This window comes from Rattus norvegicus (genome assembly GCF_036323735.1).
Source record: "Rattus norvegicus strain BN/NHsdMcwi chromosome Y unlocalized genomic scaffold, GRCr8 chrY_unlocalized_1, whole genome shotgun sequence".
Classification (NCBI taxonomy): domain Eukaryota; kingdom Metazoa; phylum Chordata; class Mammalia; order Rodentia; family Muridae; genus Rattus; species Rattus norvegicus.
In genome coordinates, this window is record NW_026947367.1 from 811,261 (window position 1) to 834,680 (window position 23,420).

Below are 23,420 nucleotides of genomic sequence, written 5' to 3' on the forward strand. Positions count from 1 at the left end.
ACTCCAAAGGTTACAAGACAGGTTTGAGAGATTCTTGGTGTGGGTGCGTGTTGCTCTGCCTGGATACCAGTGTTTTGGAGAAATAGCAAAGCCTCAATACACCATAACACATGAGGATACTAGGACGAATCTGCGTGAAGACAGAAGGTATGCAGTTTGAAACTTGATAGTATGTTTTGGTTACACCCCAACATTTCAAGTTTCCTCAGAATGTTTTTATATGTTTATCCATGAAACAGATGAAAAGACACTGCATGATGGACTTACAAAAACACTTTATGGGTGTGAAAACACCTCGTAGTGCACCTGGCCATACAACTGGACCCTGAGAATGGATCACTTGTCTAAAGGCTATGTTAGCTGACCCTATTCTTTGAAAGAAGCAGAGAAGTTAAATCTGGGTCAACATTTTATACTCCTATCATCCCAGAGAGTTGAAGCCTTTTACAATGAACACCACAAACTGGCTTCTATTTTTTTTCATCTTTATTAACTTGAGTATTTCTTATTTGCGTTTCAATTGTTATTCCCCTTCCCGGTTTCCGGGCTAACATCCTCCTAAACCTTCCCCCTCCCTTTTTATATTTGTGTACCCCTCCCCATTCTACCACCATTACTGCCCTCCCCCCAACAATCACGGTCACTGGGGGTTCAGTCTTGGCAGGACCAAGGGCTTCCCCTTCCACTAGAGCCCTTACTAGGCTATTCATTGCTACCTATGACGTTGAGCCCAGGGTCAGTCCATGTATAGTCTTTGGGTAGTGGCTTAGTCCCTGAAAGCTCTGGTTGCTTGGCATTGTTGTTCAAAGTGGTCTCAAGTCCCTTCAAACTCTTCCAGTTCTTTCTCCGATTCCATCAATGGGGGTCCTGTTCTCAGGACAGTGGTTTGCTCCTGGCATTCGCCTATGTATTTCCTGTATTCTGGCTGTGTCTCTCAGGAGAGATCTACATCCAGTTCCTGTTGACCAGCACTTCTTTGCTGCTTCATTGATCTTACCTAGTTTGCTGGCTGTTTGAGTATGGGCCACATGTGGGGCAGGCTCTGAATGGGTGTTCCTTTTGCCTCTATTATAAACTTTGCCTGTCTATTCCCTCCCAAGTGTATTCTTGAGAACCTGGCTTCTATATGTCCCTTTTGCACACTAACAGATACTATTACTGGACCATCCTAGAGTGTAGTTCAAAAAACCCACTTGACATAAATCCTGTTACCTGTTGTGTGCTGTAGGCCTCAGACGCTCTTCCCTGACTGTCTTGAGGTAACAACAATGGTACAATTTATGTGGACAGACCTAATGGACTACTGCCAATCACCATCCCATAAAAGACACTAATGCAATCAATAGTCAACACAGTTGGGAGTATTTTCATTAAACATGGAGTGAGATACCAAGGAGCTTCAACAGTTACTATAATTGAAATTATTTTCATGCAAGACTTAGAGCCAAGTATGTAGGTCCAGAGAACACAACTGATTCATCAGTCTGACTCAGGAGGTCAAATGGGGAAAAGGGAAGCCTGTCATCTTGTACATAGACAGACATTATTCTTTGGATACTCCACATATCTTTGGTATAATACTGAGACAAAATTGTCCTTGTTCCTGAGGAAAGTACATTAAGATCAAAGAGGACATCTTGGCTCTCCAAGAGGATATTTGGATTCTCCTATGATTTGCTAGGCTTCACTGCTATGGATATCAAAGAGATTTCTGCCTTGAGACTAAAGGTAACAAGATCACTGACCGAGATGCCCTACAAGTGTCCTTAAGTCCAGTGATCCTACTGACTATCTGGTGACATACCTAACCAACTACTACCTGAGAATTTATGGTATAAATATGATGTGAGTATGCAAAAGCATCAGATGGATACCTTGAAGCCACAGGTTGATGCTGAACAACAGAAGGAAAGATCATTCTTTCAGAAACAATTTGCAGTTTTCTGGTAACTCTGCTTTACCAGGTTACTTGATTTGGGTCCACAGAACTCTATTAATTGCCAGCACCAATGTATGTTATACCTACCTACATTGGGCCACATGGCAGGAGATGTCTAAGCAAGATGTCAGGTTTATACTTATATAAATACAAGACCGAGTTCATTTGACAGAAGAATTCCATATGACTGGCCAACATTATGATGAATTATGGGAACCTGATTTTACTGACATATAGACTGCTAGGATAGGATAAAAGTACGTGCTTGTTTTTATTGATACCTTTTCTGGGTGAGTAGAAGCTTCTCCAACAGACAGAAACTGGTGAAAGAGAAACTAAAAAGCTCTGCTAGGAACTTTTCCACTAATTTTCCCTCTCACTAGTAATGCTGTCATGGAATAGCCCAGCTTTTATAACCAACACCTCTGAATAAATAGTCAAAGTTTTATTAATAGTGTGCAATCTTTATGGTGCATATATAACTCAGAATTCTGGGCAGGAGGACACAATGAACAAGACATTAAAAAAATGGAAACTCCCAGTAGTATCCAGGGAAGTATCAAAAGACTGTTATTTTTTTTTTTATTTGGCCTGCTTCATTCCTTGAGGGAAGGATTCATCCATATAGTAGTATGTTTAGAATACACCCCACATTGATTCCAATGTGCAGAGATTAGCAGTTGGAAAAACTGTTCAACCATTTCATTCTTCAAATCCTAGTCCTCCACTTTTCCATAAAATCTATTCTTTGTCCTATCAGAGAATGGCATTGAACCTCTAAATCCACTAAAAATATCCCATTGTTTGGGCCAAGCGGTAATGAAGCTGCATGAGTCAGGAGATTTGTGATGATTTTTTCCAGTCCTACAGCTATGGGGTTAGGTGGGATTCTAAAATGGATTCTGTGTAACTAGGTCAAGAATGTAGAATCGACATAGACAATGCCAAATGAGTTCCCTCCTGTTCTTATGAACGTATTGAAGTTTAGATTTCACGGTTTCTCAAGAATTTCCTCTCCCTGCCCATCCTCCTGAATCTTATGATTAGCCTGAAGAAAGAAAAATGGTAAAACATCCAAAACTCTGAAGTCTGGCCCTGGGTACACAGGAAGGTAAATATTAGAGAACTGATATCTAATAGGACTACAGAACATCATTTTATAGTCCATGTTGTCCTTTGCTTTACTGATGTCTATTTATCATTTGATGTAGGCAGACAATATTCTTACTGTTGCATTTGCTCTATAGCTGAGCCCCCTTTGTTGCCACAATCATTGCTAAAAAATGGAATTGGAAATCAGAATTTTTGAGTACACATTCAGGAATATATATAAAGTCCCCTGTCAAGAAATGTAAAATAAGAAAAGGAAATAGAATATTGATTCAGTTAAAGGTCTGTTTGGTATAAAATGGCCATTGGGAAACAGAGAAAACCTACCACATTAACTGTATATCACACGGTTAGATCTGGGAATAGAATTATTCTCCAGAAGAATTCTCTCCACTACATACTCCTAGATCTTTTCTACACATGCCAAGCCCCTAACTAACTTTCTCCATTCAGATCAGGTAACCAGTAAGGAAGCAAAAGAGAAGTCTCTAGCTTTAGAGAGTTGTAGTACATAAAGGTTTCCACTGTGTCACAGGAGACACACCTGGAAAGGCCACCTTTGAATCTGGTCATAGGAAGGAATATTTAGCAGGTAGCCCATGGCAATTCCAGTGACATCATCATTAGGTCCTCCCTGGAAAATCTTTTGTAACCTGGAGAGCCCTAGCTTCTCTTATGTCACAAGTATTCTCGTGAAAGTAACTACCTCTTAAATATTCCTTCAGTACCTCTAGGGTTTACTAACTGTCCCCTAATTCAGAGTAAACAGCCATTTGCGAGTGATAACAAGAGGATAAAGACATCACAGAAGGGGAGAAGGAAGCTGGCCTTCTATCTTGGTATAAAAAAGGAAGAAATGTGTTGACATGGGAAAGCTCAGTGAGTCCTTGATAGGAGTTGAGGTGGTTTGCTGAAGAGATAGCCTTGATCTGAATCTTCCACATATGGGAATCAGGAGCAGGAGCATCTCAGAAGCATCTGGACTTCCCTGCTTGTTATGGTTCCAGGAAGTCAGACAGTTCATATCATTAATTTATTTATTCCATAATCCAGGTGTTGGGAAGGGCAGAATTGTTTTCCTGTGAGGTCATGGCTTTTACTCTTTTTGCCCAGAAGAAAAACGTCCTAAGGAAGAAGGGAAAGACAAATATTGTGTCCTCAGCTCAGAGTAAACTCCATGCTTTGGATTGCTATGGTACAGTTTGTCTCTGACACTGATATCTGCAAGAGAGAAGTGCTACCAAGTTGAGACTTCATCATCACAGTCTTTTCACTAGTATTACTCTGACTACCATTCCCTGAGATTGACCCTTTATATTTCTGAGTGAATAGGTGAATTTAGCTAGCAGTTTTCTTTTCTTTAATTTCTTTCATTTTTTTTTATTTTTAAGCAAATTGTATTTCATTTACAAATCGATATTTCTATATTTACATTCCAAATGTCATTTCACTTTCAAGTTTCTGTCCATAAGTACCATAACTGGTACCCTTACCCTTCTTCTATAATGCCTCTTACTGTACCTTGATATTCCCTTGAACTGGGAGTCAAACCTAGGTTGGACCCGGAACTTCTCCTTCCATTTGTGCCCATCGAGGCCATCCTCTACTACATATGCAGTTGGAGCCATAGGTCTATGCATGTACAGTCCTTTAATACTGATTTAGTAACCGAAAGTTCTGGTTCATTCCCATTGCTATAGTTATGGGGATGAAAGCCCCTTCAGATCTTGCATTCCTTTCTCAAAATCTAACAACAAGAGCTCCGTTTTCAGTTCACTGGTTTGCCACTAGCACGCACTTCTGTATTTGACATGCCATAACTGTGTGTCTCAGGAAGTATCTGTATCCGGATATTGGTAGCATTCACTTCTTAGGTTCATCATTCTTATCTACTTTGGGTGGCTGATAAATATATATATATGAATTTCCATGTGTATGGAATGCTCTGAATGGGTCTCCTTCACTTTCTTCTCTAAATTCATAGATATTTTTGTTCCCCTTTTAAAAAGGAGCAAAGCATGCACATCTTTGGTGTCCTTCTTAGTTGTCCAGTTTTCTGTGGTCTGTATCTTGGGTAATTTGATCTTTTGTGCCAATATCCACTTTCGGTGATTTCATACCTGGTATGCTTTTCTGTGACTGTTTTTCCTCAGTCAGTATTATATTTTCTAGTGCAATCCATTTGTCTACGAATTTCTTGAAATCATCGCTTTTGATAGCAGAATAGTACAACATTTATCAGAAGTACCACATTTCTGTATCCATTCCTCTGATGAATGCCATTAGGTTTCCTTCAAGCTTCTGGTATCACTGATAAGTCTGCTATTGAAGGAGTTAAAATAAAAACTTCATAAAAACTACAAAAGAACAGCCGATAAGAAGACAGGACAGAACTGGCCTGAGACATGCCCGGCCAAGCCTAAACACAAGGTCAAGCGATTGTTCCAGGAACTAGCAGCCATCATCTCAGCTGAGTCATGGGTCATCCGAATGGGCAAACTCCCTGTTCTGCTATAGTTAATAGTTACGAAATTCCCTGTTCTGCAAATAAAGATAGGACGCTCTCCTACATTGTGAACACTCCAGCCCACACGTACTGTTTGCTGATGAGACCTTGCACCCATTTCCCTTGCTGATATATAAATCAAGCAATCCAGTATAAACACGCTGCATCCCATTGCCTTCCCGTATAAAAAGCCTTAAATTTCGAGTCTTGGTGTCGACTCCTCTGTCTCCTGTGTGAGATACGAGCTGTCCCAGAACTCTGATAATAAACTGCCTCGTGTACGTTACATCAAGAGCCGGTCTCTCACATTTCTTGGGGCAGTATCATCTTGCGACTGGAGTGGGGTCTCCCATAAGGGGGTCTTACACTATGAACATAGTTGAGCATGTGTCTTTATTGAATGTTGGAGCATCTTTTGGTTATATGCCCAGGCTAGGTAAATCTGGGCCCTCAGGTAGTGCAATTTCCAATTTTCTGAGGAATCTCCAGACTGACTTCCAGAGTGATTTGTAATCCCACCAAGAAAGAAGAAGCTTTCCTCTTTCTTGACATCCTAATCAACATCTGCTGTCTCCTGAGATTCTTATTTCAGCCATTCTTACATGTGTGAGGTGGAATCTTAGGGTTGTTCTCATTTACATTTCATTGATGGCTAAATATGATGAATATTTCTTTAGATGCTTCTCAAATATTTGATTTTCCTCAGTTGAGAATTCTTTGTTCATTTCTGGAACCCAATTTTAACAGGGTGATTTGTCTCTCGGAAGTTTAATTTCTTGAATTCTTTGTATCTATTGAATTATAGCACTCTATCAGGTGTAGGATTGGTATAGAGCCTTTCCCTATCTGATGGTTGCTGTTTTGTCCTAATGACAGTGTCCTTTGGCAGGCAATTTTCTAAGAACTGTGAGTTAGTGAACTAGAACAGGGACTGGCTCCTTCCTGAATTCCCTATGTGCCCTGTAGAGTAATCGGGGGAACTAAAAAACCATGTTCTATCCATGTAAGGCATGCCTATCTACAGTCATGTTCCTAGAGAGACCTATCAGTGATTCTGATGATCTTCCCAGCAACTGTACGGTGATGTACTTTATAGTTTTCATCCAGGCTTCTGTAACTACAGGCTGTGGTGTTGTGAAGCCAAAATACACCATGTGCAGCTGTGAGTAGGCCTGAGGAGACTGACTCCTTGGATTTCTGAAGCATTGCTAAGGGATCCAGAGGAAATCAGCACCCCGTGGTCAACAGAGTTCTGGGAATGCTGACATTCTTGCTTCATCTCTATATGAAGCTAGGTCAAAAGATCACCTGTCAGGTATGTTCTTGAATAACCTTCAGTGTGCTAGCATTGGAGTGCAATGAAGTATGATTCAGGAGAGGTGTGTGAAACACATGAACTCTTCCACTAGAGATCAGAGAGATGAGCTATTCACATTCAATTGACAGTGTATGTTTCTGGTCTTTGGCTTTGACCACGCAGATCTACTGTCTCATACTTCATTGTTCATATGCCCAAATGGGGGGAAAGCACCACTCACAATTGTTCCCCATCCTTCATCCTATGGGCTTAGATTTTAGTGCAACCCTCCACATCTTATATTATAAATCGACTGTCCTAAATTTCTTCAACATTCACATCTCTATTATTACATTCTGTGTATTTGTGTGTATGGGTATATATGTGTGTGTGTGTGTGTGTGTGTGTGTGTGTGTGTGTGTGTGTGTGTCACTGAAAAAAGTCTATGTAAGAAAACTGTAAATTGCGGATGGGGCAGAAACCAAATGCTCTCCCACATCATGACTTTCTAGAAAGAGTAGTATATCAAAAATAAGAGAATAAACTTGAAATAAAACTTGGAGGAAATACCTTAGAATGTCTGCATTATCATTGTGAACTGTGATATTTTACTCTTTGTTGTGTGGCCAGACATGAGGGCTCTGAGGCCAATATGCCTCCTGAGGATCTGAGAATAAACTCAAGGTGCCTGTCAACTCGGTCACATGAAGAATGTGAAAGGAGTGAGAAGACAGTAGCAGGCCATTGTGACATTGCCATCCCAATGGATACATGGAATTGTTGGAAATCACAGAGTGTGAGTCTCATGTCTGAACTTTGACACCCAGCTAGGCAAAGTGTAACCTGTTAGTTCAGTCCTGAGTACCATCCAAAATCCAAGGGTATGATCAAATGAAGCACCATTGAAGATAGATGCTATTCATTGTGAGCTGCATCTCAGGGTATGTGGAAGACCATTCAGCCTCTTGCGACAAGAGAGATCAGAGTAATGAGAGGCAGACAGAGGGGACAAATCAGTGTTTGTTTTTCTGGGCCACCATAACTGCATTTTCCTGGCTAAGGATTTGCTCATGGAAGTCTTGTGTCTCACATTGGTATAGGCCAATCTGTATGAAGTCTCAATATCATAACTGATCCCAGGCTTCTTTCTTAGTTACTAGAATTTACAGGCAGTCCTTCATAATTTGTCTTCTAGAGTCACAAATTCTTTTATGGCTTCATATTGACAAGGCATATTCTTTCATTCTCTCCCTCTGTATGTGTCTTTCTCTGTCTCTCTGTCTCATCTCTCTCTCTCTGTCTGCATCTCTGTCCTATTTTTCCTCCTTCCTACAACAGTCTTTACTAATGATAACATACTTCATGCCAGTTTATGCACTTGCTTCTCTCATAAACCACATTGTCATCTGAACTTGGTGTCCTCTGGAGAAGTACAAGTACAAACAGAGTTGATATCCAACTTACTGGACTATAACTTAACCACATGGGAAGATGCAAAATATTCAACAACTTCCCACAGTCCTAGGGCCCAAGGAGCATGTATGGAAGGAAAATTTACAGAGATCCAAGAAATGCATGCCAGGCTGCCCATGGGCTGGCTTCTCTTTGCTGGGACTGCCAGCATGAGGAGAAAGGTAATATGGGGCTTTAATAAACTTGTATATTTTAAGAATACCTAGTCTCTTCCCTTACTTTACCCTTCCCTGTCTGGATGTTCCTAGTGGATGTTGTACATAAATGTAGTAGTGACACCCTTTCAAGCATATAGAAGTTGTCACATGTGGCACCCAACAAAAGAATTTGAATTTTCTTCCCTGGTTGAACATCCTTATCAGTGATCTACAACATCTTTTTCCCCAAGACTGATGTTTTGTTTGTGTGTGTGTGTGTGTGTGTGTGTGTGTGTGTGTGTGTGTCTGTCTGTCTGTCTGTCTGTCTGCCTGTGTGCATGCCTGCCTGACTTTGTCTCTGTCTGTCTGTTTCTTACACATGATACCTCTCCATAGTTCAGTTTGACTTCTTACTTGTTCATTCCAAGGTTGAACCATCATGTGTTCTGTGAGTGTTTGCTTTTGCTCTCTCAAATTGCACCTGCATTAACCAATGCATCTGTAGCCATACCTGTGAACAGCGGGTCACATCACAAATAGCCACATTGCTAAAATATTTTATTTTTAAGGCTCTGAGCAAAGTTTTTATCTGAATTTACGTAATTTTCCCTTACATTTCATTCCCCCACCCAAACTGTACTACTCTGGATCTTCCCCATGTCTTTGCTTACTTGTGTTTATCTATTTATCTGGTCTACTATGAAGGCATCATCCCAACCCTCCATAATTACTTATTAGGAGCAATGGATGAGGAAATTGGAGAAACTGATCATTTAGTTACAGAAGATGTACCCTTAGAGGGATTAACTGTGTGGAATCATTGCTTCATTGACAGTCATCCTGACCTAAGTTTTCAACTTCCTTTCTTCCTTATCATTTTGAGTGTGCTACCTAAGGTGGGAAAGAACCATTTCGGGGCTTTGTGTGAAAATTGAGTATTTAATATCCACACATGAAGGTGGGAAAGAATTCAATAAATCAGTGACATCTCTGTCTTTAGAAGGGAGACTGATTAAAAGTCTTCCCTTGTGTCTTAGATGAAGCTCCTGGAAAGGGCAGCTTGGCTTTTTGATTTGAAGAAGATATAGTTAATGGGTTGTTATGTGCTCTTGAAGGGAACCCTCCTCTGGATACATTATTGTATGCTGGAATTACCATGGTATTCTCTGTGATGTCACTAATGTTATGGAAACAGAAGCTGCCCTCGTGCATTTAGTTAGTATTTATTGGTTTACCCAGAGACATGTTTTTCAGGATGATCAAGCTATTTACAAAGAAAACAGAGAGCATTGAGCACAAGAGAGAGAAGAAGACGAAATTAGGACATTTTTCTTGTTATAAAAGTGAAAAAATTAAACGATCAGGTGTAAACCAGAGAGAGTAAGCTCTGGACTGGTGCTCAGGAGCTTCCTGGAGAAGTTGGGCTTGGGTCACGCCTTCTAGGATTAGGACTAATGATCTGAAACCTCTGGATTCTTAAAGAAGCGACCCAGAGTCAAGAATATCTGATGAATGTTTGGCAGACAGCCAGCAATTGACAACCATGCAGTGGGTCTGTTATGAGTTCCTAAGTTTCACTCTCAGTGAGAAAGAAAGCCAATAGGAGCCACAGGGATAAATACTTTGACTCTCAGGGAAGAGTATTGGACTTAATCTTCAGAGGCCTCCTGTACATGTCATTGACATGTTATGACAAGAACAGAGAGTGTGATACTCCCCTGGATATGTTTAAAGATATCAGAATCATTTGTTTTGAACATACATGATTAGGGCTTGGTGATCCAAAGCACTATGGAGTCCAGGGTTTACCTGTATATATCTAACAATCATGGCTGGGAGCAGGAGAGTAGCTAATAGATCTTGAAGAGAGCTTTCCTCACCTTTCAGTGCTTCAAAGTATCTGTAGATTTCCCCTTTCCTCATGCTTCTTTTTGGGGACACAGCATGCTTTATCCTATGACTGGGCTGTTGTTCTTGTGGTTCCCTTGTGTTTTACTACAGGGTCTGCTAGAAAGGCAACATCCCAACCTCCTATCATCAATGAGCAAGCAGAGCAGATTAAGAAGTTGGAGAAACCTGACTATTGAGCTCCAGAAGAAGACCTGTGAGTTGGGTAAACTCTCAGAGATACTGACTCATTGAACCAACAGGATTTGAGTAAATGATAGCCATTACGCCCACTTCTTTTTTGACAGTCTTGACCTCTCTGTGTTATCCCCAGTTTTCTCACATACAAAGAAACTGGAACTCCAACCACCTCATGCACAAACTAAATTTCTTATGTGACTCTCAGTGGAAGAAATGAAGTCAGGATAGGAGTGTGACGGGAAGCTATTTCATTTCTCAGAACAACAGAAGCTATAGTTTGAATAACATTCCTGGGTTTCAGCAAGTAATTAGTGATCTCTCTTCCAGGATTTGAATAGCTAGAGAATGCATTTTCTGTCCTCAGAGGAACAGGGAAAGCTGGGCAGCTACAGTAGCACAGTAACTGAGACTTAGATAAGTGAACTTTTATTTATTTATTTATTTATTTATTTATTCATTCATTTATTTAAGAGATTTAAATTATTTGATTTTTGTAAATATACTGTAGCGGTCAGACTCACCAGAAGAGGGCATCAGATGCCACCTTAGATGGTTGCATGCCATGATGTGTTTAATGGGAATTGAACTCAGGACCTTTGAAAAACAGTCACTGCTCTTAAATGCTGAATAACCTAACCAGCATAAACGACATTTTTTTATTATTATTATTATTATTATTATTATTATTATTATTCTGATATATTCTTGATTCTGACTTACCCTCCTCCAATGCTCTTCCCACTACCCTGTCTCAAGAAGAACCTACAAAAAAGAAAGACACAATTATAGCTGCCCCTTGACCCCAGCACTAAATGAAGAAAAATTTTACTTTTTCTGAACTATGTAGATTTTCTGTTGACTGGGCTCATAGCTTGATACTTGAAATCTGGATAGACTACGCAAAGTGGATCTGCTTTTGGAGGAATTTGCTTACCTTGGAGGAGTTGGAAACAGTGAACAAGGATTGATCCACCACCTAATCCCTTGCTGAGAACAAAGTCTACTCTTCACAGCCTGGTAACTTGGTAAGCAGGCTAAGCAGGCATGTCTAACAAGCCAATACATGTGGGTAAATGTTTGTCCATTGGGTACATAGGGGGAGAATTTCATTGACTAAGATGAATATATCCCTTGTCCACTAAGTTCTTATCACATTCAAGGAAACTTTGATTCATTTTGTCTACCTGGGTCCCACAAACATTCTCATTCTCAATGCATTTCTTCACTGATAGGACCCTTGAGGGAACTGAGGGTGCTAGATAAAACAATGGACAACAAAATGCTACATTGTAGAAATCAAGGCCTTCTAATAAGAAACACTTCTTTGTAGCTGTAAATTTAGCAGGAGGGAAAATTGCAACCAACATCTGATAATTAAGCTGATATCAGGTACACAGGCCTTTTGACTAACTATACAATGATGGAAAGAAAGCATCAAAAATTATCATGAGATACAAAAAAAGACTTAAAAATGAGTCAGAACTCTCTCACCTAATACTAAGTGGTCCCAGTGAGGGTCACAAATAACATGAAGTGTATTTGCTTGAGCCACAGATACTCTGTTGGATTCCTCAGATGTACAGATGTGTTTGAAAATCTGTCACAGAAGACTGTATTGATATCATACACTAGTTTAGAGAGACCATATCCAAAAGTATAGTATTCCTTCTGCAGAACAGTGTTGAATCTTCTTCACATCACACATTTGTACGTGAGGCTGAAATTAATGTTCTACATAGATGAAAGCATTCCCTCAATCCTTGTCTCAGCAATTTGTTTTTTTTTTTTTTTAATTTGGAAAATGGCTGAGTATTCTGCAGTTTCACACCTGAACTGCAGTGACTGTACCTGAGACTGTATATGTAGAAGACATCTGAGTTGTAGTTGACATTTTTAGCCAGGTTTGTCTCCCCATGATCACTTGGGCCTGAATAAGCATGCATAGACATATTGTAGCTAAGGGAATCATGTAGTAGCCAAAACATTATAGGATCAGACTTCTGTAAATATTTTTCTTTTATACAGGTCAAGGACTGTGTATCAATGGCTGTGTATCATGGGTTATAGATATTACACCATCACTAGATGATAATATATCAAGAAGAATTCCTTATGGCTACACAGATTGATCTAAGTATCCCCACACAATTCTCAGCCAGGAGGGACAAGAAATCACTTAACGTTGAAACTTACAATAATCTGATGTTATTGTATGTGGACTGTTAATACATAATTAAAAACCACCTAAAAAGCACATGCATATATTCAAGATGCTATTCAAAATTTATCCAGAGGCTTTTCACAACCTATATTTAGCACAGAGGGATTGATTCCCCAATTCACATATTCTGATCAGAAGCATTGAGTATTAGGAAAACTATATTAGAACTCACTTGTGTATCACATGACAGTATAACTAGGTAGTCACAGCAAACATGACATTCAGGAAGCATATCCTGAACTTGCCAACAGTAAAGGGAGTGCATTTAGCTGATGAAGTCTGGACATGAATCTCAAATGTCCAAAATACCAGCTGGATTAGCATTTACAGAACAATAAATCTTGACGATTTTCGGGCAAAATTCGAATCTAAATACTCCAAAAAATATTTATCATTCAGCTCTGAGTCCCTAAGGAGAGATTAATGGTGGATATTATGAATTTAATCTGTACCCCAGAGATATCAGTAACTGGTATAATTTGAAGTGATTAGATATGTTAAAGAGGCATACAAAAGAAAGAAGTTCATGCTATCTTTGAACAAGTGTGCTTCTCAAACATGTAGCACGAGTTAATGTGGAGTGACCTACACACACACACACACACACACACACACACACACACACACACTCACACACAAACTACAAATAATTGACTCGCTTTGTTCTGTGTGTGGCACGCTGGATTTATTCAAGATATCAGCTGCGTGCTCCACAAGTAAGTTACACCCAAAGTCAATGAAAAATTTAGAATTCCTCTTCCTTTCTTGAGAAAGCATTCTGTATATGAGTAATGGTTACATTTCAATGTTTAAGAAGGATGACTTAAAAAAAAACAACTGAATCTGACTTTAAACAAGCATTTTAGAGATGTCTAGTGAATCAATTTGATTTTATGGACACAGTTGCTCAGTTCTCATGATTGAAGGACATAACTCTGTAGGGACAATCAGAGGTTCAACAATTCTTCAAGTTGAAAAACCTAAGAAACTATTTTGGCAACAGCTAAATTCAAAATGGAGAAACTTGTGCTTGGGTAAAGTCCAGTACCTAATATTTAAATGAAACAAAGTTATTTTAGATAGCCTTTTAATGGACATCATTCGGAGGAGATAATTGAGCCTTAGTAATTAATGCTTGTGTGCTTACATGGATAGTATGTATACAAGTTTACAGAAACCTTGTCACTGAAAGGAGTCTATGTAAGAAATCTATGAACTGTGGATGGGGAAGCATCCAAATGTTCTCCCACAACATGACCTTCTAGAAAGAGTAGCATAATCTACAATAAAATAATACACTTGAAAGTGAAACTTGGAGGAAAAGCCCTGACATGGCTACATTATCACTGTTAACTGTGACATTTTTCTCTCAGCTTCTGTGGCCAGACATGAAGGCTCTGAAGCAAAGTTGCATCCTGTTGATCTGTGAATTAGCTGATAGAGGCTATCAACTTGGTCACATGAAGCATATGAGAGGTTTGACAAGACAGTATCAGGCCATTTGTGACACTGCCCATCCAATGGAAACATGGAAGTTTTGAGAATCACAGAGTGGGAGTCTCATGTCTGAACTTTGACACCCAGGTAGGCAAAGTGTAATCTGTCAGTTAGCTTCTTGAGTACCATCCACAATCCAAGGGTAGGCTCAGATGAAGCACTGTTGAAGATAGATTTTGTCCCTTGTGAGCTGCATCTCAGGGTATGTGGAAGACCATTCAGCCTCCTGTGACATGTGAGATCAGAGTAATGAGAGGCAGACAGAGGGGACAAATCTGTGCTTTTTTCTGGACCACCATAACTGCATTATCCAGTCTAAGTATTTGCTAATGGAAGTTTAGTGTCTCCCATTGGCATATGCCAATCTGTATGAAATCTGAATAGAACAACAGACTCCAGGATTCTTTCTTAGTTACAGGGATTTACAGATAGTCATTTATACCTTGTCTTCTAGATTCACAAATTATTTTCTGACTTCATATACACAAGGTATAGTATTCTTTCACTCTCGCTCTCTGTATGTGTCTTTCTATATTTCTCTGTCTCATCTCTTTTCTCTGTCCGTCTTCCTCTCTCACCTATTTTTCAGCTTTCCTACAACAATATTTACTAATGATAACATATTTCATGTCAGTTTATGCACTTGCTTCTCTCATAAACCCAAATGTGATCTGAACTTGCTGTCTACTAGAGAACCACAATTAAAAATAGAATTGATGTCCTGATCTACTAGACTAGAATTTAACAACTGAGAAGATGTAGAATATTCATAAACTACCAACAAGCCTAGGGTCCAAGGACCATGTATGGAAGGAAAATTTTCAGAGATCAAAGAAATGCATGCCAGGATGACCATGGACTGGCTTCTCTTTACAGGGGCTGCCAGAATCAGGAGAAAGGTAACATGGGGCTTTAATAAACATGCATCATTTAATAATTCCTAGTCTCTTCCCTTATTTTACACTTCCCTCTCTGTATTTTCCTAGTGGATGTTGTACTTAAATGTAGTAGTGCCTGCCTTTCAGGAGTATAGAAGTTGTCACATGTGGCACCCAAAGGAAGAATTTGATTTTTCTTCCCTGGCAGAAGCTCCTTACCAATGATCTACAACATTGTATTCCCTATGTCTGCTGCTTTGTTTTGTGTGTGTGTGTGTGTGTGTGTGTGTGTGTGTGTGTGTGTGTGTGTGTCTGTGTTTGTATTGTCTGTCTGTCTGTCTGTCTTTGTCTGTCTCTTTCTTCCACATGATACCTCTCTATACTTCAGTTTGGCTTCTTAATTGCTCATTCCAAGATTGACCCATCATGCTTTCTCTGAGTGTTTGTTTTGATGACTCAAATAACACCTGTGTTAATCAATGCACCTTTAGCCAGATCTGTGTACACTGATCACATCACAACCAGCCTCATGGCTAAAATAAGTAATTTTTGAGTCTCTGAGGGAAGTTTTTTATCAGAATTTATGTGTTTTCTGTATTCTTCACTCCCCTATCCGAACTGTTTTAGTCTTTGGATCTTCCCCAAGTCTTTGCTTAATTGTGTTTATCTATGTGCCTGGCCTACTGGGAAGACATCATCCCAACCCTCCAATATTACTTAGCAGGAGGAATAGATGAAGAATTTGGAGAAATTGGACATTTAGCTACAGAATATGTCCCCAGGATGGATTAAATGTGTCGAATCAATGCATCACAGACAAGTATTCTAGATTAGGATCTCAGTTTATTTTCTTCTTTGTCATTGTGAGTGTGCTACCTAAGGTGGGGAGGACCATTTGTGGGTTGTGTTTGAAAATTGAGTCTTCACTATTCATGCATGAAGGTGGTAAAAAAATACAATGGATCAGTGATATCTCTGGGTTAGAAGGGATAGTGATATAAAGTCTTCACTTGTGTCTCAGGCAAAGATCCGGGAAAGGGCAACTTGGCTTGTTTATTTGGATAAGATCTAGTTAATGGGTAGTTATGTGCTGTTGAAGGGGACTCTCTTCTGGATACTCTAATGTATGCTGGAATTTCCATGGTATTCTCTGTGATGTCACTAGTAGTATGGAAACAGAAACTTCCCTTGTGGCATTTAGTTAGTGCTTATTGGTTTACCAACAGTAATGTTTTTCTGGATGATCAAGCTATTTACAGAGAAAACGAAGAGCATGGAGAGACAAAAGAGAGAGGAAGAAGAAATTAAGATACTTTCTTATTATAGAAGGAAAAACATAAATTATCTGGTGGAAAAGGGTCAGTGAGAGCTGTGTGCTGGTCCTGAGGAGCATCCAAGAGGAGTGGTCTTGGTTCAGGCCTTCTAGGAGTAGGACTTACGTACTGAAGGCTCTGGATTCCTAAAGAAGAGAACCAGTTTCAGGAATATCTGATAATTTTTTTTGGCAGAGAGCCAGGAATTTTCAAGCATGCATCTGGTTTACTATGTGTTCCGTAATTTCATTTGGAATGAGGAGGAATTACTAAATGTGACACAGTGATAAAAGCTTTGACTCTCAGAGTAGAGTATTGAATTTTATCTTCAGTGGATCCCTGGACATGCCATTGGAATTTTATGATAAGAATGGAGACAGGGATACTCCCCTGGACATGCATCAAGGTCTCTTACTCTTTGTCTTGAACTTACATGATAAAGGCTTGGTGGTCCTAAACACTACGGACTCCAGGACTTACTCGCATCCGATCAGATATGAATTGACAATGTCCTAGATTTCTTCATGTCTTGGCCATTTTTTTTGTTAAGGGCCATGGGGACTGCAGAATGGTGTGAGGCATATATCTAGTGATCATGGTTGGGAGAAAGAAAATTGCTAATAGATCCGGCTTGAAGAGAGCTTTCCTCCTATTTCAGTGCTTCCAAGTGTCTGTAGACTTCCCCTTTCCTCATGCTTCATTGAGGGACTAGCATTTTCTCTCTTGTGTCTGGGGCATTACTATGCATGTTCCCTTGTGTTTCTCTATATGGTCTCCTGGGTAGGCATCATCCCAACCATCCACCATCAGTGAGCAACAACAACAGATTAAGAAGTTGTTGAAATTGACTAATGAGCTCCAGAAGAAGTTGGAAAACTCCCAGGAATGCTGAACCATTGAAGCAACAGCATTTTCAGAGAAGTTAGTCATTATGACCACTTCTTTGTTGACTATCCTTACACCTCCGTGTTAACCTCAGTTTTCTCACACTACAGGAAAATGCAACTGTAATGTCCTCATGTACAAACTCATTTTGTTATGCGTCTCAGAGGCAGGACATAAAGTATGGATAGGAGTGTGATAGGAAGCTATTTAATTTCTCAGAAAAGCAGAAGCTGTGGTTTGAATAACTGTCTGAGGATACAACATGTAATGTGTAATACCTCATCATGGATTTTAATAGACAGAGAATGTATTTTCTGTCCTCAGAGGAACACAGAAATCTGGTCAGCTACGGAAGCACATTAACTTAAACTTAGTTATCAATGTTTTATTTTTTATTTTAAATATTTATTTTATTTGTTTTGTATGAGTAATCTGTAAATGTCAGACTCAAGAGAAGTGGGAGTTTGAAGCCATTATACATGGTTGTCTGTTACGATGATTTTGCTGGGAATTAAACTTCAGGAACTATGGAAAAACAGTTAGTGCTCTTAAAACCTGAATCATCTCACCAGCCTAAAATACTTTTGATGATGATTGTGATGGTGATAGTGATGGTGATGGTGATGGTGATGGTGATGGTGATGGTCATGGTGATGATGATGATGAAGATGATGATGAAGAAGATGATTATTATAGTGCAACTCTAAATGGATCAAGATTTACCCTCCTCCAAAGCTCTTCCTCCTCTCCTGTCTCAAGAAGAACCTACAGTAAGGAAGACACCAACAGACCTGCCCATCCTCCCCAGCACTAGACAAAGAAAAGTTTTACTTTGTCTTGTTTACAGAGATTTTCTTGTTGTCTGGGCTCATAGCTTCATATCTGAAGAAGGGAGACTATGGAAATGGGAGCTCCTTTTGGAGGAATCTGCTTACCTTGGAGGAACAGTAAATAGTGAGCAAAAATAAGATGTTGATCCACCACCTTATCCCTTGCTGAGAACAAAGTCTCCTCTTCACAGCTTGGGAACTGGGTGAGCAGGCTAAGCAAGCATGGCTAACAAGCCAAACCAGATGGGTAAACATTTGTCCATTGGATATACAGGGGGAGCATTTCATTGACTATGCTGACTGTATCTCCTGTCCACTGTGTTCTAATACCATACAAGGAAAATTTCGTGGATTTTTTCTGTCCTGTGTCAGAACAATAGTGTTTCCCTTTCTGAATGCTGTTTCTTCACTGATATGAACCTTGAAAGAATGGAGGGAGCCAATGAAAGCCACAGCCAATAACATTCTACATTCTAGAATATCAAGCCCTTCTCATAAATAACACTTTCTTGTAGCTGTGAATTCAGCAGGGAGGCAAATTAATACCAACCTCTGATCATGCAGCATAAAAATTAGCATGAGATACAAAAAAGACTTAAAAATGAGTCAGATATCTGATACACAGCAAGAAGTGGTCCCAGGCAGGGTCACAAATAACATTACGGTTATTTTGTTGAGCAAGAGTTACTCTCCTGGAGTCTTCAGATATTCATATGTGCTTGAAAATCTGTCACGGAAGACTGTATTGACATCATACTCTATTCCAGAGATACCATACAAAAAAGTATATTATTCCTTCTGAAGTACTGGGTTGAAATTTATTCGCCTCACACATTTGTATGTGAGGCTGAATTTAATGTTCTACATAGATAAAAGCATTCTCTCAATCCTTGCCTTAGTAATTTGTTTTGTTTTGTTTTTTTTTTAAGTGGGAAAATGGCTGACTATACATCAGGTCCACACCTGAACTGCAGTGACTGTTTCTCAGACTGTATACACAGAGGACATCTGAGAAGTAGTTAACATTTTAATTCGGGGCATCTCCCAATGGATCTGTTTGGGCCTTTATAAGCATGCATATACTTATTTCAGGTAAGGGAATCACGTAGTATCCAAAACATTACAGGATCCGTCTGCTGTAAATATTTTTTTTACACAAGTGAAGGAAGGTGTATCAAAGGCTGTGTATCAAAGGTTGTAGATATTACACCATCTGTAGAAGATAATATATCAAGAAGAATTCGGTAGGGCTACACACATTGTCTAAATATCCCCACACAATACTAAGCCAGGATGGACAAGAAATCACTTCACGTGGAAACTTAAAATTATCTGATGCTATGGTTATGTGGAGTGTTAATAGATAAAGAAAAACCACCTAAAAAGCACATGCATATATACCAGATGCTATTCAAAAATTATTCAGAGGCAGTTTGCAACCTACATTTAGCACAAAGAGATTGATTCCCCACTTCACGGATTCTGATCAGAACCATTGATTATTAAGAGATCTATATTAGAATTCACTTGCATATCACATGTCTGAATAACAAGGTAGTCACAGCAAACATGACATTCGGAAAGCATACCTGGAACTTGTCAACAGTTGAGGGAGTGCATGTAGTAGATGAGGTTTGGGCATGAAACTCAAAAGTCCAAAATACCACTTAGATTTGAGTTTTGAGGACAATAAATACTTAATGAGTTTTGGGACAAAATTTGAATCTAAAGACCCAAAAAATTATGTATCAATCAGTTCTTAACCCCTTTTGAGATTGGTGGATATTATGAATTTAGTCTCTGCCCCTGAGGTATAGGTAAATGGTGCAATTTGAAGTGATCAGATATGCTAAAGAGGCATGCAAAACAAAGGAGGCCATGGTATCATTGAACAACTGTGCTTCTCCAAAACGTAGCACGTTTTACTGTGGAGTGACCTAGACACTAGACACACACACACACACACACACACTCACACACAAACACACACACACAAACACACACACACACACACACACAAAACCCACAAACAATTGACTTCCTTTGTGCTGTGTGGGGCATGCTGGATTTATACAAGATATGAAGTGTATCTCCTCAAGTAAGTTAAACTCAAACTCAATGAAAAATTTAGAATGCCTCCTCCTTTCTTGAGAAAGCATTCTGTGCATGAGTAATGCTTACATTTAAAGTTTAAGTGGGATGACTTGAAAACAGTAACAACGGAATCCCACTTTGATAACAGCATTTCAGGGATGTGTAGTGATTCAATTTTGATTTTATGAAACTGCAGTTGCTCAGGTCTCATGATTGTAGTATTGAACCAGGTCATTACTAGACATAACTCTGTAGGGACAGTAAGAGCTTGGAAAATTCTTCAAGTTGGAAAACCTAAGAAAGCATATTGGCAACAGCTTAATTCAAAAGGGAAAAACTTGTGCTTGGGTAAGTTCCTGTACCTAAGTCTGAGCAGCTGGTTCAAAGCAAAAGACAAACATTGCATGTAAACAAGGACTACTGGGGACAGAACCTGTTAATAAAATGAAGAAAGCTAAGGGCTTCAGGAAATGTGCATGAGGATGACTTTGAATGGTTGAAATTATATGCTATAAATTTAGTGGAACATATGAGAGGATGAATTTTTGGAATGGTTATCTCCTTAGGAGTGTAAACATTTGAGCTAAGTAAATGATGTAACCTAGGTAGGAAAGGGAAGTGATTTTCCATTCAGACATTGGAATTCCCTTCATGCCGAACATGAACATGGGAGGGTTTCAAAGAAATGATGAAGCAAATCAAGAGCTTCTGAGCATCCAGTAGGAGTCTCAGAGGATTAATTTGTTCTTGTTATGGGGGATTTTCAAGTTGATTATTGGAAATCAGTAAAGAGAAATTCAAATTCTAGAAACCAAATTTTGTAAAAGTCTCATATTAGCTTTAGAAGACCGTCACCTGTAAAGGCTCCAAAAAGGCATAGCCAGATTCACCTTTTAAAATGTATTTCAATAGTTGACTTACTGCCTTTACTTTCTGTTCCCAAGGCCAGCCACAGAGTACGACTGTGGTGCTAAACCTTCAGCAAGAGAATTCTGCTTAGCTTAATTAGTGTGTTTTGTTTCTGTTTTGAGTTTTGTTTGCTTCAAGTATTAGTAATGTTGGTTTGGTTGGAAGTTTTGTTATTCATTCTTTATAAATTTTTGTTCTTTTGGTGAATTTGCAGTTCTGTTAATGTCATGCACATTACATTATGATTGTATCATTTAAGCCCTTTTTGAAAAAAATTAATATATATTTTTCAGAATAAAATGTGTTTTTCAACTCATAAGAAACAAGTTTTTTCTTGTGCAGTGTTGCATCCTGTAGTCCCAGAAACCATATGCAGATATAGATCACTGAAATTTGCAGGGTCTTGAGATTCATAATTGTTCCCAGCAAGCCAGAGGTACATGTGTGAAATGGCCTTTCGATGTGTCTAGTGTGGCCTACTCTGTATACCAATTTCATCATGGAAAAGGTATCCATACTGTATCCTTTTGGTCATATATTTCGCTATTCCTAAAGTATAGTACTTTAAGATTGATCACATAGAAAAAATTAATGAGAAAATCAACAGTATTGCTCTAATGATTTTCAGGAAATGAAAACCCTCACCAATGGATTAGAAATGAAAATCAGGAAAATCAGACGTAATCTGTCTCTGGTTTCATGAAATATCATCTCAGTGGAAACCACATAGAAGAGATAATGAATTCCATGATTTTAAAAACCTTTTTTATACTTAGTTTTTATGTTGTTGGCCTTGATTCTGTATTTGGTGCCTATTGGGGATAGTTGTTTGGTTCAGATTATTATCTTTGCCATTATTATTGCTATTATTTCTTTATAAATAAATGTTTCACTTGACGTAAGTGCTATATAACACATACATGCAATTCACAGCACGGTTCAAGAGTATGGGAACTGCAAGACCCAATCAGGGAAGATGTTCCTGTTCATCGAGCCCACATTTAGTGATGCAAAAATACCAAAGAAATCCTCAATCAACTCCCTTTGAAACATGGTCTTCTGGAATTTGTAGACATCACAGCCACTAACAACACAAATGCGATTCAAGATTACGTACAGCAGCTCACTGGAGTGAGAATAGTTCCTTGGGCCTTCATAGGTAAAGAAAAACTGCATAGACAGATGCAGTGATCTAATCTCCCTCGAACAGAATGGGGAGCTGATGACTTAACTGAAGCAGATTGGAGCTCTGCCGTTATGAAAGGGGTGGCAGGAAAAACCCATGCTGACAGCAAACATTCCATCATGCTGATGCCAGTTAACCGGAGAGATGATGTGCATCATGGAGGATGTCACTATTTTCTTATGATTGGGATTCTCAATAAATTGGTTTTATTCTATTACTCAGTGGTAAAGTCTGATGCTGTTTGCCTGCAACCATTGGGTAGGGAAGCTTAACCTATCACACAGGATTGACTATCCATTCTTCATGTGCTGATATGTCTCTACCTCTAAGCCCATATTTAACAATCCAGTGGATCTAAATCTCCTGTGAATCAGTTACTGTTTTTCTAACATGCAAATCTGCTGAGGTGATTTTGCAGACGTCCACTTCCTAATGATTATTAAAACAATGAATGTTGTGAAGTTGTTTATGATCAACACACTGGCCTTTCCCTCCTCATACATGTACTTCTGCATTTACAGCTCTCAAACTTTCCCTACCACAACCCACAGAAGTCCACACTTGTATGAGGATGCTGTCTGAAAACAGATGAAGAGCTTTAGCAGAGATTTTCCTCACTGTAGCAATATTAACAGACACAGCAGACTATATGAAGAATTCAGCTCTGTTCACGAACTGGTTAATTGCCAAGGTAATCCCAAACAGTTGTGAGTACATTCTAGTCAGAGTCCCAGAAAACTCAAATATGAAATGCAAAATTACAGAGCTCTCCTTCAAAGACTGTCTATGAAAGAAGTTGCATGCAGAACACTGTCCAAAAATATTTGTTCCATTCACACTTTTACATTTAGATTTGACGTCTTGCAATGACGTGTATTAACCATGGAACTGCACGTCTCTTCTCTGGTCTCCAGTGAGAAGGATTCATTGCTAAAAAAGATGTATCTGCAGATGACTAAAAAAATAACAATAAAGAATAGATCTTGATTAAAGATCTGGGATAAAGATGCAACATCCTACCACAAGGATATATATATATATATATATATATATATAT

General features: G+C 39.1%; 1 long non-coding RNA gene across 1 annotated transcript; it reads left to right on the forward strand.

Annotated features, from left to right (window-relative positions):
• On the forward strand, window positions 8,897-22,580 carry LOC103694765 (uncharacterized). Its single transcript, XR_010061992.1, has 5 exons — window positions 8,897-10,566; window positions 11,398-11,575; window positions 14,145-14,355; window positions 19,104-19,266; window positions 22,111-22,580. It is a non-coding gene; the product is annotated as an uncharacterized LOC103694765 (long non-coding RNA).
• Window positions 22,581-23,420: the final 840 nt, after the last annotated feature.